Below are 18,195 nucleotides of genomic sequence, written 5' to 3'. Positions count from 1 at the left end.
TTAGCCCTCTTTTACCAACTAGCAGAGTGTTCATTTTTCTTTAATTTTGCTGCGCTGCCTTACGGCCACAGCAAATTAAATATTTTCTCTCGCCAAGTCGGTCCGCGTTTTGAGGCCAAGACAGAGGCGGGCGGGGAGCACATAGATCAGAACCCCAGAAGCGTGCACGGCGGAGTCCGATTTGCCAGTCGCGGGTGTACTTCCGGGCGACGCGTAAAATTTTCTGTGTATGCAGGACCAAGCAAGCGACACGGGCGAAACACTTCACGCGACGGTGCTGCTCTAACAGCGCCCTACGAGGTCCACAAACAGTGCTAATTATTTACTGTCCAAAGTTTCTGCTATGCAGCGCGCGGGGCTGGAGGGAAGCGGCAGAGTGCTTGCCCTTTGCAAAAAAATACATATGAAAACAAAATGCATATGAAGGCAAAAAGAAATGAGCGCGCGCTGACGCGCCGATTAACGGGGAGGACTCTTCGTAGACCTTCGTCAGTGCTGCTGTTTCCAAAGCCATAAAGGCGATCTAGTCGAGCCGACCACCCACTGAAAACTCGTCGCAGTGAAATTATTCACTCCATTCTCCCAGTCGCCTGTCCCGGCGGCCGCCGGCGCACTCGCTCAACGCCGAGTTACCATGGAAAAAGGACATTTTCCTTCCTCCATGATGCGCCGCGAGCTGTGGGGGCGAGATCTAGTGCGGAAAACCGCATGGCGCTCGCGAGCGGTGCCCGCCGTGCTTTCCAAAAGTCGGTGCTAGTTGTTCGCAGCCGAAAGGCGTCGTCGCGCGCTCGGAGGCGCAGAAAAAATGAGCGGCAGCACACCGAGAGGGCGCTGCGGTCGCCGACGGGAGGGGACGCGCTTCTCATCGGCCCCTGCTATTATGCCAATTAACGCAGTGTTAATTTACAGTTAAAGCGATATATTTGGTATCAAAGTGTGCGCGAAGGTGCGGGGCATCGACCGGTACCAGTTTTGACCAAGCGGTACGTGATTCTCCCGATTTACGAGGACTTTTCTCTGGTGCGGTGCTAGGCCTAGCGTCGGCCTACCACAAGTACGGCCACCGGTGGCGACGGGCCCGGCCGCGTGTTTCCGTTTGCTAGCCGCTACAGACAAGCCCAATGTTGGCCACGCCCGTTCCCGACAAGTGCAATGTTGCCAAAACAGACGCTGCAGCCAAGTTCAGTGTTGCTCACGCCCGTTCCCGACGAATGCAATGTTGCCAAGGTGTTTTCTGCTGTTGCCATGACGCCCAAACAGACGCCCCGCTGGGTGAATGCTAGGGAGCCTACATGTTGCGCGCCACCGTCTTTTTACATGTAGGCTCTCTAGTGAATGCAGAAATGCAGCGCCGCGCCTTTCCTGGCCCAAGTGTATTGTAGCAACGTTTGCCTGGCCTGCATATGTGCGAAAATTATCGGTGAGTGGTTCAGCCGTAGAGTGAGATTCCTGGCCTTTCAAGCCAGCATTGGTGGCACTTGCTTTGATTGTCGGTGATTTGACTGTGTAACTGTCGCTTTTTTGAGTCTTTTCTCTTAGCGGGTTTCGTGTAAAGTCCACGGCGGAGTGGTTTTTGTATGATGTAGGTTTTGAGCGTATATTTTCGTGGTTTACTGCAAAAATGGTCGTGACAGCCCGTACTCATTGTGCCCATTCTTCGTCTTAGGTTGTGGCACAATTTTTTCAAATTGCTGATTCGTCAAACTCATATCTATCTCACACCTCTCATGAAAGCAGAAGTTACGGATGACGTTGTCGCAAAACTGAAATAAGGGAGCTGGAGTCAGGTAACCTAGAAGAGTGCATTGGGCTGTAAGATCATTTCCTTTAGACATTGTTGCAAACAGTTTCATGACGGCATATACCTGTTGTCTTATCTTATATTGGACACAGGAATGATGATACGTCCACACAAAGTACTAGTGTTAAACGGTTCCGAGTGCAAACAGTAGGCGTTAGTAATATTGCACCCACTGCTCTGTGTGTAATCTGAGATGGATGTGGCAGCCACATATTTTCTGCAATCTGTGATTTTGTTGGTAGTTCCTAAGCATAGATGATCTGAAAGTGCAAGCGTCTCTCATCTAGAGACCAGCTTTCCATGCTTGGCATATGTGCTTGCTCCTTTTCTCCAATGCATAATGACTCTTTTGGTGTAAATCGTACCTTGATGGAAACAGCGCTGCTAGCGATTTTTTTAGACAATTTACAACTTCTACATTGACACTTTGTTCCTCAATTCAATAATGAAAAAGTTAGCTAATTATTCTGAACTAATTAATTAACTTTGAAGCAGGAAAAAAAAACTGCAGACTAGGTCCATAGGTCGGCACACTCACTCTTGAGTGCACTCATATCAGCTCACATGTGAGTGAGTGGTCGTGCGTGTGAGTGGACGCGAGTGCGAGTGAGTGTGGGTGGTGATGGGTGTGAGTGCGAATGAGTGGACGTGAGTGTGAGTGAGAAGTTGTGATTGCTAGTGAGTGATCGTTGTGAATGCAAGGGGTCATGAGTGTGAGAGTAAGTCGTGAGTGCGAGTGGCTAAGAGCGTGAGTAGACATGAGTACGAGTGTGAGTGAGTGGTTGAGAATGCGAGTGGTTACGAGTGTGAGTTGACATGAGTGTGAATGCGAGTGATTGGTTACGAGTGTGAGTGCACATGAATGTGAGTACGAGTGAGTGGATGTGAGGGTGAGTGGCTGTGAGTGCGAATGTTATTGAGACACCCCCCATGGTGCCGAGGTATGACTAGGTCACATCACTCTGAACTACCCTCAGTTGGTCTCACGCAGCTAGGACATTCTGTGTTTTTTAAAAGCTTGGATACTTTTAGCTGGGGCACCTCGTATATGACGCATGATAAAATATGGTAGATAGTAACTGCATACCGGAAAAAGGTGCAGTGGGAATAAACAATCATAACAAAACATTTTATTAAGCATGCTCAATTTTACAAACGTATTAAGGAGCACCGCAAAAAGAGAACACAATACTATATAAAAGCACTCAAGCAATAAAAGCCGTACACAATAAACACAGGGTTCATTGGCATGGCAAATGAAGGTATTTAAAAAGTACACACTTTCAAGTTTTTATGGAATGATGCTTCTGTACTCGATGATTTGATGATTTTTAGTAGTGAGTTCCAGACACAAATTAATAAAACATAAATGAACAAAATGAATAATGAATAAAAACGAAATATCATCATTTTTCAAGCCAGGTATAGGGCTGTTGTCCTCACCAATATCTCTCACGTATTCCAATTACTCCGGGGAATTAAATGCCTTGTACTTTTGGTACACTTACTGCTAACTTTGCATAAGGGTTCCTAAGTCAGCACTGAACCGTAGTTTATCTCAAGCTTGCCTAGAGAATAAACTCGTGCCAGGACAGAAGCATTGCATTTTTGAAACAATTTCTCTGCAATTTATTTATTTATTTATTTAGAGCATACTGCAGTTCCAGTGAAGGGCCCTGGCAGAAGGGGCACAATAAGCACAAAACAAATTTGTACAAGTCAAGTCATGAAACAAAAGCAATTCAATGATGATGGTGGTAGCTGATTCCACTCGGTAATGGTGCGGGGAAAAAAAAGAAAATTTGGATATGTTAGTTGTAGCAGCTCTGCATGCAGCACACTTGTCCGTTTTCGTTCGATGTTATATGAAGCTAGTTGGGACGATGTGCTGTCTTTAAAAGACGTGAATGACGCATATAATGCTTTTTTGTTCAAAGTTAAAACTGTCTATGATAAATGTTTTCCACTAGTCCGTCCACGCAAACGCAATCCAAAGAAGCCGTGGGTTACGCAAGAACTGCTGCGCAAAATAAGGACCAAAGAGAAAATGTTTGCGCAATTCATGAAATCACGGGAGCCTTCCAAGCTTGAGAAATATAAGAAATACCGAAACCAGCTGAATAGAGAATTGCGAACTGCTAAGCTAAGCTATTTTAGTAATGCATTTTCAGTGGGGTCCAATAGAAGTGTTCACAACCAGTGGGACCAACTGAACAAATTACTAAATCGCACCTCAAAAACAACTATTACGACAATAGTGAAAGATGGTATACCAAGAGGTGGGGAGGAACTGTGTAATGAATGTAATAATTACTTTGTTAACATAACCAAAACATTATGCTGTCCCTCTGACACACCTGTGGGTTACGCGTATAATACACCATGCATTCCTGAATCCCTGTTCATGTATCCCACTGATGAAGGTGAAACAGTGACAGTGTTTAGAAATCTAAGAAATAGCAGAGCTGAAGATAAAGATGGCTTTCAGATCAAACCCTTCAAATTTGTAGTTGACATACTAGCTCCAATACTAATGCATATCTATAATCTAGCTATAGAATCTGGTGTGTTTCCAAAAGAAATGCAGGTAGCAAAAGTGGCTGTCATTCACAAAGGTGGTGCTACCTCAGATATGGCTAACTACAGGCCTATTTCCATTCTTCCGATATTATCCAAAGTTCTGGAAAAGATTATTTATGTGAGAATCAATACTTTTCTAGCCAAACATTCAATTCTATCAGACAGTCAGTTTGATTTCAGAAAACAAAGGTCCACGGAAACGGCACTAATTAAGCAAAAAGAAATAATAATAAATGCGTTTGAGGAAAAGCTCCTTGTACTAGGAATATTTGTTGATTTTTCCAAAGCATTTGACCTGCTTAATCATGCTTTACTGGTACATAAACTCAATAACTATGGAATTAGAGGTAACAGCTTATCTTTAATTGAATCATATCTGAAATATCGTAAACAAATCAACCTTGCAAGCTATCCTCTCTGGTGTACCACAAGGCAGCATTCTGGGCCCCCTATTATTTAATATTTACATTAATGATATATTTTCTGCTCCCCTTCCTCTCAACATAATAGCGTATGCAGACGACCTCAAAATGCTTTCTTCAGGTAACACAGAAACAGACCTGCTAGAACACGGCAATAAGTTCTTAGAATTCCTGCGTCAGGGGTCCTTTAAGAACTACCTAAGGGTAAACATCACGAAGACCAAAGCAATAACATTCTGAGCTAAAAACAGAATGGTGCGTGCAAATTTTGACCTTTGGTTAGCAAACAAAAAAATTGATGTCGTGCCAGCTGTGAAATGTCTTGGTGTTGTTTGGACCGAATCACTTAATTGGGATAAACATACTGAGAATATCTGCGCTAAAATAAACAAGATTAATGGCATCCTATGCCGCCAGAGGCATACACTTCCGCCTAGAGTTAAAGTATTAATTTACAATGCATTAATATTGCCACATATAACTTATTGTCTCATGGTCTGGGGGACAACAACCAAGCAAAAGCAAATGAAAATTCTAATGGCGCAAAAACGAGCAATTAGATTAATAGCTAATGTGCTGTGGTGTACTCATACAGGTTCCTACTTTGTAAGGTTCAGTATAATGAAAATCTCTGAGTTATTCCCATTCAAGTTAATCTCTATGTATAAAAATGCTGTTTCAACTAAGAATGATTTCCTCTTATCAAGTTTCAACCTCATTCGTTCGATTCCATCTTATAACACACGGAACAAAATGTTATGGTCCGTACCTTTCTGCCGCACTACATACGGTAAGCAGTCACCGACATACAGTCTACCACATTACCTCAATATTGTGCACAAGAACAACATCATACTTGAAAAGACTTCACGGCATAAATTAATAACACTTATTCCTTTGTTTCAATGTGCATAATTTTTGACGTCATGATTAGAACATATATATATATATATAGCTTTGTGTATCTTCTTTCTACTTGATTTGTATCTCGGTTGATTATAAATGCGTTTCCTGTACATAAATATTTTGAGCAGTTTCTTTTGTCAAATAATGTCGAGTGATAATAGAGGCATAACATCATGCAAATGTTAATGTATATATTTTGTGGCTGTATTTTCTTTTGTGCTTGCGAGTGCGCTCTTGCACTGCTGTTGTGATTAGCTGCCAGGCGATACCGCCGGCAGAGGGCGCAGGGTGGCCCTCAAGCTGCACCAACGCAGCTTTTTGCCTTGCGTCCTCTCTCCTCTGTTACTAATGTAACCTTGTGAGAGTTAATAAAGATGTATGTATGTATGTATGTATGTATATGTATGTTTTAGTTAAAAATGCAGAATCAAGCCTGCCTTTCACAAATGCACAGAACTGTCTCAAAGAGGAAACTTACTGAAGCGTTTTAACACACAAGGGACAAAAACACTGACTGGGCTGCTTTACCAATGGCTGTTCTGACAGAGTTGCTCGATGGGAATGCTTACAAGGTTGTAGCGCCCGGCGACGCTATAAAGCGCAGGCGCTGAGATCGGCGTTCCCGCGACAAAAGAAAATAAAGAACGACGGCGCGTGCTCGGAGCGCACGCCCGGCACACGCAGTTCGGAACTAGAAGCCTGCCACGCTGGTCGTCTCTCTCTGGTGCCCCGCTGCGACCCCGCAAATCCTCAACAAGGTGATCTTGAGGCCCAAGATCAGATTATGTTTGATTGGTGCAGCAAGCATATACTTTCTAGAAAGCCCAAGAGGGAACCTAAACTCAAATGTCAGCATGTGTTAGTTAATCCTCTAGGTCATCCTGCTAGGATTGCAGCCACAGCAGAAAAAATGTGAAGTTGCTTCCATGCATGTTGCACAAAGCATTATCTATCCTAAGTTTCTGTGTACTCCATAAATGCAGAAAGATGACCCCTAGAAACTGCCAGAAGGCCCATGTTAGGTCCAACAGGTTTGCAGCATAAGAATCCAGGTATCTTAAAGCTTCCTGCTACATTTTATTCCATTGCAAAGAAAGTAACTTCAAACACTCTGTGGACTGCAGCTACTAGCCTGCTAAATGTACCTATTAATTGAAACAGGTGCAGTCAGACTTCACAGCCTTGGCAAAAGAAAAATAGGAAATTGGAAAGGGGTAGGTAATGCAGCCAGCACTACAGCAGAAACCCTCCCATAACCAAACAGTAAACATGAACATTCATCGTGAGTCACTGAATGGAAGAACTGTAAAGTGAGAGTGTGATTGATTTGTGTCCTAAGTCTGTGTACACAATGCTGTATCAAAAGTATCGTTACAACAGGATGCATGTATTCTCAAAGACTGAATAGAAAATTCCTGTTGACAGAGTCAGCATGGAGCCTCTTGTTTTGTTTTGAGTTTCAGATCGCTATCTGTTTTGGGGCAAGGAGAATGTTGGGGAATGGAAGATGCCCTTGGAGTGCACATTCAAAATGTAGTTCATTAAGGGAAACACCCAAGGTGAAGTACATTTCAATTAGGCAGTAATTACTCATGAGTTTGTACTTGATCGCAATTATACGGTTGTAGAGCAAAGCTAAACAGCTTTCTCAGAACCTTTGCAGCTGAAGGGAAATCCGTCTTAGTCTGGCGATAGAGCCAGGGACCACTGCCTGCCTGGGCAGTCACTCTACATTTAAGCTAACCAGGGTGCCTAGCAGATGCCATGGTGAGGCCGAATTGATCAGCAACCCAAAGCAAGAACGGTGTTAGTCTCGCTCTGAGTTGTTGATCAATTAGCTCTCTTTATCTAAATGGTGTGAAGCTTCTGACATCATGAGACACTGTGCAGGAAATAGTTGGTGATAGCCCTTGGCCTTTTGCTTCTGACAGCCTATGCAAAAGTTCTCGAGGCAGCATGGTCACATTGCATTAAGTGTATGTCTCTTCAGTCTTCTTTAGATGCTTTAAATTAATCCGGAGCCCTCCACTAAGACGACCCTTGTAGCCAGCGGGTTCTTTTGGGATGTTAAACCGTACAATTTACAATTTTTTTCACGCGCGGGATGCTGGAGCCATAGATGGGGCGGAGAGAAAGTCAAGAAGAGAGGCAATCCATTGATCTTTACGCTGCTCACGAGGCATGACGCAGGTGGTGAGTGAAGGCACAGCGGAGTGGAGGGCGGAGAGGCTGGCAAGCTAGGCCGGGAGCGGGACAGGGCATCAGTGTCCTGGTGCTTGCGGCCCGACCAATAAACGACACGTATGTTTTATTCTTGTAGACGGAAAGCCCATCGAGCAAGGCCGCCGGAGCGAAGAAAGCCAACATAGGGCATGGTGGTTGGTGATCACGTGAAAATGACGCCCATAGAGATAAAGTCTAAACTTGCCAAGGGCCCAGGCAATGGCCAAGCACTCTTTTTCTGTCACGGAGTAGCTGGATCCGGCTTTCATGATGGTGCGACTGGCGTACGCAATGACACATTGTTCGAAGCCAGACTTGCGTTGGGTGAGCACAGCCCTGAGGCCAATGCCACTGGCGTCCGTGTGTGGTTGGAGCTTTGCGGGTCGAAGTGATGCAAGATGGGTGGTGCCATGAGGAGACTTCGCAAGGTGTTGTAGGCGTTGTCACAGGAAGGCGACCAACTCGAAAAAATCCACGTTGCTGCCGAGAAGCTGAGTTAAAGGGGCAACAATGGCCACAAAGTTGCGACTAAAATAGGAACAGAGGCCTAGGAAGCTGCGCAGTTCCTTAATGCAAGTAGGTTTTGGAAATGCAGTCACAGCATGAAGTTTGGCGGGGTCGGGGCAGACGCCCCCTTTTGACACACAGCGTGGCCTAAAATTTTCAGTTCACGAGCAGCAAATCGACACTTCTTTAAGTTCAGCTGAAGGCCGGCATCCATAAGGCAGGTTAAGACATGCTTCAGCCAGGACTGATGAGTCGCAAAGTTGGGCGAAAAGATCACGATGTCGTCGAGATAACGGAGGCACAACTTCCACTTCAGGCCGCACAGACTGGTGTCCATCATGCGCTCAAAAATAGCTGGAGCATTACAGAGGCCAAAAGGCATGACATTAAATTCATACAGGCCATCAGGGGTCACAAATGCGGTTTTAGGGCGATCGTTGGCTGCCATGGTGACCTGCCAATAGCCAGAGCATATATCGAGAGAAGAGAAAAGTTCCGCTCCTTGAAAGCAGTCCAGAGCATCATCAATGCGGGGAAGAGGGTAAACATCCTTTTGCGTGATTCAGGTGGCAGTAATCAATGCAGAAGCGAATAGAGCCATCTTTCTTCTTCTCGAGTACCACGGGTGAGGCCAGGGACTGTGTGAGGCCTGAATCACGCCGCTCTGAAGCATGGTGTCAACTTGTTGTTGAATAACTTAGCGCTCACTGGCGGAGACACAGTATGGGTGCTGACGCAGAGGGGCATGGTCACTGGTGTCGATGTGGTGGGCGACAGTCAACGTGCAGGTCAAAGTGGGTTGGTGTAAATTGAAGGAGGAACGAAAGTGATGAAGCAGTGCGAGAAGTTGAGTGCGTTGAGGTGCAGGGAGAGAGGCGTTGATGGAGGGAAGGAAAACGTCTGGAGGTGAAGTGTCGAGCGAAGTGTGGAGGGCATCTACGTCGAGGGACAGCGAAGCGTCAGTCTCATCGCAATAGAGAATGAAATCAATGATCTGGACGGTACCAAGGCACTCACCGCGACACACAACGGAAGCATATGTAAACAGACTGGTCATGAACAATGCGCTAAGGCCAGCTGACAGGGTGAGGATGGCGTAAGGTATGGGCATGTACTTGTGGCACAGAAAGAGGCGATGGTGTAAAAAGTATGTTGCCGTCGCGAACAAAGTCAGAAGCGATGGGCACAAGAACAGAAGAACAGGGAGGCAGTTGAGTGTCTTCAGCAGTGACGGCTTTGGCAGGAGCAGCAGAAGGGGCATCGGGCGATAAAGAACCGCTGAGAGCAAAAAGAACTCGAGTTCAGCCCGAGCACCATCGATGACTGCGTTTTGGCACGATAGGAAGTCCAAACCCAAGATGATTTCATGAGAACAGTTTGGCAGAATGATGAATTCAATCATGTAGAGGAACTCCTGAATAACGACGCGAGCTGTGCACGTCGCTAATGGCGCAGTAGCCTGCGCGCTTGCGGTGCACAACGAGAATCCAGAAAGTGGGGGCGTCACTTTTCGCAAGGAGCGGCAAAAGGCGACTGACTAGCGAGGTGGAGCTACAATGGACGTTTTTCCAAGAACTCTCGTCCAGCAAACTTTTGTCCCCGATAGTACATATGTGAACAGTGGCGTGTCGCGTCCGCGAAATATACGGTGCGACACTGCTGCATTCTTGTACACGTGGCTTATCTTGGCCTGCATTCTTTACCCGTCCTTGTGAAACGCAATACGACGCCTTGAGAAAAGGGATTGAGACTGCTAAATTAATAGCTTCGCCACATATTCCGTGAACCTCCATGAATGCTAGCACATCCATTCAGCCACTGCTGTGGTTATTGTGTTCGGCTTCTGACCCGAAAGACGCGGGTTCGACCCCAGCAGCTGTCGTATTTCGATGGAGGCGTTAATGCTAGAGGCCCGTGTACTGTCCGATGCAGTGCACGCTGAGGAACCGAAATCAATCCTGTTTATTTATTTATTTATTTATTCAAAATACCTTACAGGGCCCAGAAGGGCATTGAGTAAGGGGGCAAAAACAATAGATTAAGCAAATAGGAACAATGAGTTAAAAACAACGCGTGATACAAGGCAAAAAGTAAACAAAATTATAAATATACAGGGCAAAACGTAACTACAAGACATACATCACCGCATCGAAAGAAAAAGCAGTAGCCATAAAAAATATACTAATGGTTGAAATTGCACAAGAAACCAAAACTTAATACTATACCAACGAGAAGAAAAGGGAACCAAGGACACCGAACAACCTGAAACAAGACACAATGTCGTTAAAGAAAATGTTTGTGCAGCTTGTCTTGAAATGATTGGTGGTTGCCGATAGATGCGATACAGTTGGGAAGATCATTCCAAAGAATAATGGCACGTGGAAGTGCAGATGAATTGAAGGCTAGGGTTCTTCCGTAAATGCGTTTAATGCTGTACTGATTATGTAGGCGGTGTGAAATGCGTGAAGGCTCTTCGAGGGGCAAGGGAGATGGCCTGGTGCTGTGACGATATTTATGAAGTAAGCATAAAAGAGCGATGGAAAGGCGAATATGTAATGGTTCGAGGGAGATATCAAGTTTGATCTTAGTGATGCTGGACGGGGGTGGTACTTTTGTGTGATGAAACGAGCGGCTCTATTTTGTACGGGTTCAAGCATGTTGATTAGGTAATTTTGATAAGGAGACCACGTAGGTGAAGAAAATTCTAGTTGAGGACGCACGATTGTTAAGTAAGCGACTTTTCTCACGTTATTAGGGGTACTTCGCAAGTTCCGCCGCAGGTACCCAAGTGATCTTGAAGCTTTGGCACAGATGGATTGAATGTGCGTGGCCCATAAAAGATTATCCGTGAGGTGAATACCTAAATACTTATAAGATGATGCCCGAGACACTACAGTACCTTAAATGGAGTACGAGAAATTAGAATTAGTACGCTTGCGGGTGAAAGAGATAACCTTGCATTTAGATGAGTTGAGCATCATTTGCCATTTACTACACCAATTTGAAATTAAGTTCAGGTCAGTTTGGAGAGCAAGGTGATCATCCATAGAATTAATGGGCCGGTAAATGATGCAGTCGTCAGCAAAGAGTCGTATAGAAGAAGGTATGTCTGTGGCCAAGTCGTTAATGTATATTAGAAACAATAAGGGGCCAAGAACACTGCCTTGGGGTACGCCAGACTCTACATCACTTAGTGGGGAGGTGAAATTGTTTACTGTAGTGAACTGCTGGCGAAATGAAAGAAAGTTACGTAGCCATGACAGGGTTAAAGAATCTAGGCACAGAGCAAACAATTTTGAGAACAAGCGGTAATGTGCAACACGGTCGAAGGCTTTAGCAAAATCTAAAAAGATACAGTCACTTTGAAGGTTAGCATCCATGTTGAAATCCAAGTCAGTTGTAAATTCTAGCAGTTGGGTGTCACAAGAAAAACCTTTCCGGAAGCCGTGCTGATTAGGAAAAAAGAAAGAATTAAGTTCCAGATGGCAGTAAATGTGGGAAGCAACAACATGCTCGAGTAATTCACAGCAAATGCAGGTTAGCGAAATGGGGTGGTAGTTTTCTGGTGAATTTCTGTTTCCACTTTTGAACACTGGAACGATCTTAGCAATTTTCCAATCTGTAGGAAGTAAACCAGATGATAATGATTGCTGATAGATGGGGCATAGAATTTCACTGGAGATTGATACAGTGTTTTTCAATATTTTAGAATTTATGTTGTCAACACCAGCTGATGAGGAAACCTTAAGATTTGCAATGAGACGAGCGATACCTTCAGCGGTAATGGTAATAGGGGCCATATATTGGTAATCACGATCAGGAACAATGTATATGTTGGAATGATCTTCCCGAGTGAACACTGACGCAAAATATCTGTTAAATGCTTGGGGACATTCACTCTCCGAAAGCTGCACGTGATCGTCGCTGTACAATGAAAATTGGTTGCTAGTACTGCCGGGAGATATCACACGCCAGAGCTTTTTGGGATTAGATTTTAGGAGGGCGGGTAGGTCATGAGAAAAATATTTTTTCTTTGATGCCCGGAGGGCCGAACAGTGAGATTTCAGACAATCGTATTTTTTCCAAGCATCCGATGTAGATATACCAACCGAGCTTTTCTGTACAAACGCTTTTTTTTTGTTTCGATGACGGCGGAGAGATCTATTGAACCATGTATTAGATTTGTCGTTTGAAATTGAAACCAAGGGAACATATTTGTAAACTAGATTGGACATCATGATCTTCATGATCTTATAAAGTACCCAGTTCTGTTCGACGGACCTGTCTGCAAATGAGGGCAAGAACGTTTGAATAAAAAAATCATTAAGTGCAATATTCATATCTCTATAATTAGCTCTACTGTAATCGCGAATTTTCCTGGATGTAAGACCTTGAAACGCTAATGGGACATTAAGTCGCAGATGAATGAGCTTATGGTCACTAAAACCGTCAAGGAGTAACACTTCGTTAATCGTTTCGGGCGCATTGCAGAAAGCTAAATCTAAAATGTTTGAACCGCTAGTGGGTTGGTTAATCACCTGAAAGAAATTAAAATCTAACATAATGTTGATAAGCTCTGTTGAGGCGCGGCAAGATGACGACAAATGTCACCAACCAGTAAGAGACAGCATTTCTAGACCTCCGATATACATATACAGCTTCTAAAGTTCTGCTTGAAATATTACTCATGCCTGGCAGAATTGCCGCTGCCGTGACGCAGACGCGACTCATACAGAAAAAATAATTGTGCCGCTTTCAGGAATAACAGCGTTTCAATGGCAAAAAAAAACAAAAAAAAAACAAAGTCGCTTGCCGAGTTTCGGTTTTGATTTCATGGTGGGCAGTTTTGTGTAAAATCTATTCTTTCGTTATTTTTGCTGTCAGCTCTCATTATTTTTATAGTGCTATTGTGGTGTCGTTTCTTACGAATTTTGAGCCATGCTTCCAGCGCATTTCGCATCAGTTGCAAAAAAAAAATTGCATTTCGTAGGTGGCGCAGCAGCGCCATCTGCCTGGGACGGCCTGCCTATCGACATCAGCATCATTCTCTGCGTGCCGCGGGTTGTTTATATCTGTGGCTGGATGGGTGCTGTTCGTGCTGTTCGTGTTTTTGTTGCGGTCGTGTACGTTCCAGCTTCAGTTTATTGTGCAGTTGTAACACTAAGTGCATTTTTAAGCGTAAACAAAAAGTCATCCTGCAGTGTTCAAGTATGACACGTTGGAACCAGTTCAGGTGAGCTCTCCGTGCTGCGCAGCTGCCTACACGGCCTTCTTTGGTACTGTACTAATTTATGAGAAAACAGCGGTTGAGGTACCTTATGGTCACTTTTATTTTATCATTTACTTTTATTTTATCATCCAGAAATCTTGAGTCACAGTCATGACCTTGTGCTGCACTGCTATCTTCTATTTTGTCAGCCTCAAAAGTTTGCGGAATGTGGCTGTATAGGAAAAACTTCATTGCTGTGCCTTGTGTACCAGTTTCCTGGCATTACACCAGTGAATGGAGCGTGCATGTTCTCTCATGATTGCCTTGCAAATGTTGCTATGGGTTGTGGCGCATGTATATGGGTTTTTCTGCGCACCCAAATTTCGTTGGGTTTTGTCAAGATCATGCATGTCAGAAGGGCTGGTGGTTATTACATCAGAGCAGTGTGAATGTGAAAAATGTACTGCAGTGGGTAAATGAAAACTAAAAAGAATGGTACAAGGCAAAGCTGCCGAAACCGCTCACCAGTTCTTGAAACAAAGTGAACATAGCAGCACTAATTCTGTTTGGGCGAGTAGGTAATGATCCATTTTCTTAAGCAGTTGTGTTGCTTGTCTTGCTTTCATGTGTCCCCTCTTTCCGCACTGTTTAACAATGATATCACTACTATGCCTCACCATTTTTTACCTAATGTGTTTCTCTTGGGTGGCTTGCAAAAATGGCTCACGCTGGCATATCATGGTCCACTGAATGTTAAATTATGGAATAACTTGGATGGTTCTCTGTGTGCATTGCCGAATAATCAGTTTCAAAGAGAACTGCCATACCATTTCTTTGACATTGCTGTAATCAAATGCTGTGTAACCCATCCCTGTTATGCCTCTAACAGAAGAGACAGCAGTATGTGTAAGTAAATAAAAAATACTCGAATGCTTCCTTCTCAAAATTGACGCCATGCAAATGACACCATTTTAGTGAGCAAATTAGTCATGAACTGATAATTCTTATCACATGCTTTGTAGCGTTTCAATGCCTGTTTTTGTCAGCCTGTCTGTAAAGGCTTTCTTTGTTTTTGTTTAGGCAAAGTAAGTGCCGATTATACCAATGCGCAATGTTAGTGCATGAATCTGTCAATAAGAGCAGCATGTTTATTACTGAACAGGTTCCAGTTGACCTCCACTGAACGTGTTCAAAAATTGAGAAGAAAGTGCTCAGAAAAAACTGTCAACTCAGCATTTATTTTGGCGAAGTTTGCTCGGTTGTAGCACTTGATTTGTTTGTTGCGAGTTGCTTTTTTGTGGGGCTCGAAATTGAGATTTCCCGTGATTATGGAACAATTAGTAAGGCCTTCTAGAAGCGTAATATTGGAAAAAAGGTTTACTGGTTAGGATAAGATCAAGAAGTGTGGTATAACGACGCGTGGGTTCAGAAATATGTTGTTGCAATAAAAAAACAAGGCAAGACTGGAGGAAAGTCTGAGCTTCAGGATCATTAGCTGGAGCTGTTAGTGAGGACCAACTAATTGCTGGAAAGTTAAAATCACCTATCAATAGTAAGCCTGAATTAGGAAATTGAACAGTAACTTCCCTTAACATTTTACAGAATTCACATAAGATTAAATGTTCATGTCAGAAGGGTAGTAAACACCAATAATGACATCCGTAGAGTCACATTTCACACGAACCCACACTGGCTCGAGGCATGACATGACCTCAATAAGCACAGCAGTGACTTCTTTTTGTAATGGCAAGAAGTACACCCCTACGGCTTAACGCGGTCACAATGAAGTATGTTAAATTCGGAGTCGCAGAGGAAAATGCAATTGTCAGGAACCATGTCATTTAACCAGGTCTCGGTAAGTGCGATGATAGACAAACTGCATGAATCAATTAGTGAAGAAAGAGCCTTATTTTCAGATGGAACGCTTCTTATGTTAGTGTACAGGAAACTAACATGTGTCTCGTCTCCCCTTTCTGCGTCCTTCGTGAAGTTCGCGCTGTTTTCGTGTGTGTGCTAACATCTAAATCAGTGTGGCGCTGCATGTGACTGAGAGTGTGGTTTGACTGCCAGTTTATGAGGACTGGAAGGAATACATCACTTGTTTAACATCCGCACTGTGCAGAAGAGTTGTCCAGTTCCTTAACTTATGTTTCGAACAGAGAACTCGCAGTGCCTTGGTGCGAAGTACATTGTAGGAAATGTCTTGTTCGTTGAGAAGGGGTCTGGTCTCGCAGCATCAGTACTAGTAATTTTTATTTTTGGTTAAGTACACAGACAATGAAGACAGAGGAAAGGATGACACACTGCTGCTGCTGCTTGCCATTTACTGTTCGCACTCTTGCACAGACTTGTGCAGTAAAGAGTGCTGGCACTGTGAATGCATAAGCATCATCATGACTGCAGGTTTTTGCAGTAAAATGTCGGATGGAGTAGACGTGCATTTTTTTCTTTTCAGACTAGGAATTATTTCTGCTCAGACAATTTCTCGGTTTATCAGAAATGCTTCTTCCCGTGACAATATGTCAAAGGCATGTTGGCATCTGCATACTCTGCAACGAAAGTTGAGGAAACCACCATTCTGTGACTTTGACATTTTTGCAATCCTCATGAAAACAGTCATTTTAATGTACCCCAGTCTGCCGTTGAAGAAACCGTACCTAAGACAGCGGGATCCAATGTACAGTGAATCCTGCGCACTGAACAAATCTGATATTATGTTTGTTTGTTTTTTCACATTCTTTTCATGCAAGAAATGGCTGGCCTAGTCATCTGGCATAACGATTGCAGCTCGTCTGGCACAGAAAACAACCACTTTGACATTGCATCACTGTCCGATTTTCTCTTGGCTATATATATGGCAGTTTGGTTGCTCTGATGAGCAATGAGGAGACAGTGCCTTAATAAAGGACTGCTTCTGTACAATTCATTCCACCGTAAACTTGTCAAGACAGCTATCGTGAAGACAGCTCTTGAATGTCATGTTCACACCATGTTGGCATCAGGTCCTCAAACAATGCACACTTAGCAGAAGCACAGTACCTTAACTACATTTTGGCCAATGTTGCTGAAGGCTTCACTGATATAGTCTCCAGGGCACCTTAGCTGTCGCATAGCTTGAAGAAAATCAGACAGCGAAATAATGTCAGTGGTTTTTTCGTGCATAGCACAAGCTGCAGTACTTTGCTGGATGACGGGGGCAACCACTTCTGGAAAAAAAAATGTTCAAAGATACATGGAAGGGAAAAAATCTTCACTGCACAATATTCATTGTATATTAGATTCTGCTGTCATTGGGCAGGTGTTTAGAAGGGCACACTGGGGTATATTTTTTCTTTCATCTCCTCATGCCACAGTTTCACCTGAGGCTGCAGGATGTGAAGATAAATGTTCAAATGGCCATCTCCATAAACGTTTAAACATTGTAAGAAAAGAATGGAAGCTTCCTCAACCTTTGTTGCGCCAACCTGCGTTGCAAATTAAGCAATGTTTGGTATTGAGATATGACTGCAGTTAAGCGCAGAAGAACTCAGCTTAACAGCAGTTCGAAGCTCTAAATTTATAGGTATAAGCAGCAGGAACAATTTTAGTCTAACCAATGAGGGATGAAACTGAAATTAAACTTTGGGAGTTAGACAGGTCCCACGCTTGACCTCAGCTTTGACACACACTCTAGCATCGATACTGCTGGACTGGGGAACGGCTCAACTCAGCAGTGCAGTGTCTGTCATTGTGGAGCAACATCAGAATTGGGATTTGGTCAGGGAACATGCAAATGGTGCTGTCATGAACAGAGAACCATATGCAAACAAATAGGTGTACCAGGGAATCTATGACTCCAGTACAAAAGGTGCAAATGCACACACAAACCTAGAAGCATTCCGCAAAGCCAACAAAGCCCACCTATACATTGGCTCACCATCGTTGTCACAGATCAGCCAAGAAATCGCATTCTTTGCAGGAAGGTCACAGGCAAATGAATGTGCGCATCAATGACATCCTCCTTGCAAGTCTTCAGGAATGCCTGCAGCTGATGCAGTAGACCCAGGAAGTGGTGAACAACAAGTCATCTACAGGGCTATTGTGAATACAACAGCAAACGCAGAATCGGACACCCAGTGCTAATCCTGACATGTCTCTCAAGGCCTGGGAGGCATTTCGCACTGCAGTGCAATTTTTGTGACCAGGAAAATGTTCAAGTTTCCAAGATTATAATTTGGAATTCACTGCTTGCTGTTATGCAGAAAAGCATACTGTAATCTTAGTGTATATATCTGAATAAATGTGTGTTTGTTTTATTTTTCTTCCCAATTTGTTATGGACAGTTTTGATGGAGGACCAATGTACCATAATTAACGAGGCACGCCTGTATAACCATACAGTATCCAAAAAACACCACCTGGTTTTGCATGATATGTATGGCGTTCCTAAGAAACATCCCTCGTCCCTGCTATGACAAAACAAATGCAAAAATGGTAGAGCAGTTAGTTGAGCTCACAGAAAAGGTATTATGCAAAACTTTCTGAAGTAAACAGCAGCCAGCCAAACAA

General features: G+C 43.8%; 1 long non-coding RNA gene across 1 annotated transcript; it reads left to right on the top strand.

Annotated features, from left to right (window-relative positions):
* The first annotated feature begins 13,492 nt into the window (after window positions 1-13,492).
* On the top strand, window positions 13,493-17,943 carry LOC149357642 (uncharacterized). The gene is made up of 2 exons (XR_016291856.1): window positions 13,493-13,672; window positions 17,607-17,943. It is a non-coding gene; the product is annotated as an uncharacterized LOC149357642 (long non-coding RNA).
* Window positions 17,944-18,195: the final 252 nt, after the last annotated feature.

This window comes from Amblyomma mixtum, chromosome 3 (genome assembly GCF_055824585.1).
Source record: "Amblyomma mixtum isolate Tamu chromosome 3, ASM5582458v1, whole genome shotgun sequence".
NCBI lineage: Eukaryota > Metazoa > Arthropoda > Arachnida > Ixodida > Ixodidae > Amblyomma > Amblyomma mixtum.
This window is presented reverse-complemented; position numbering and strand designations above follow the sequence as displayed.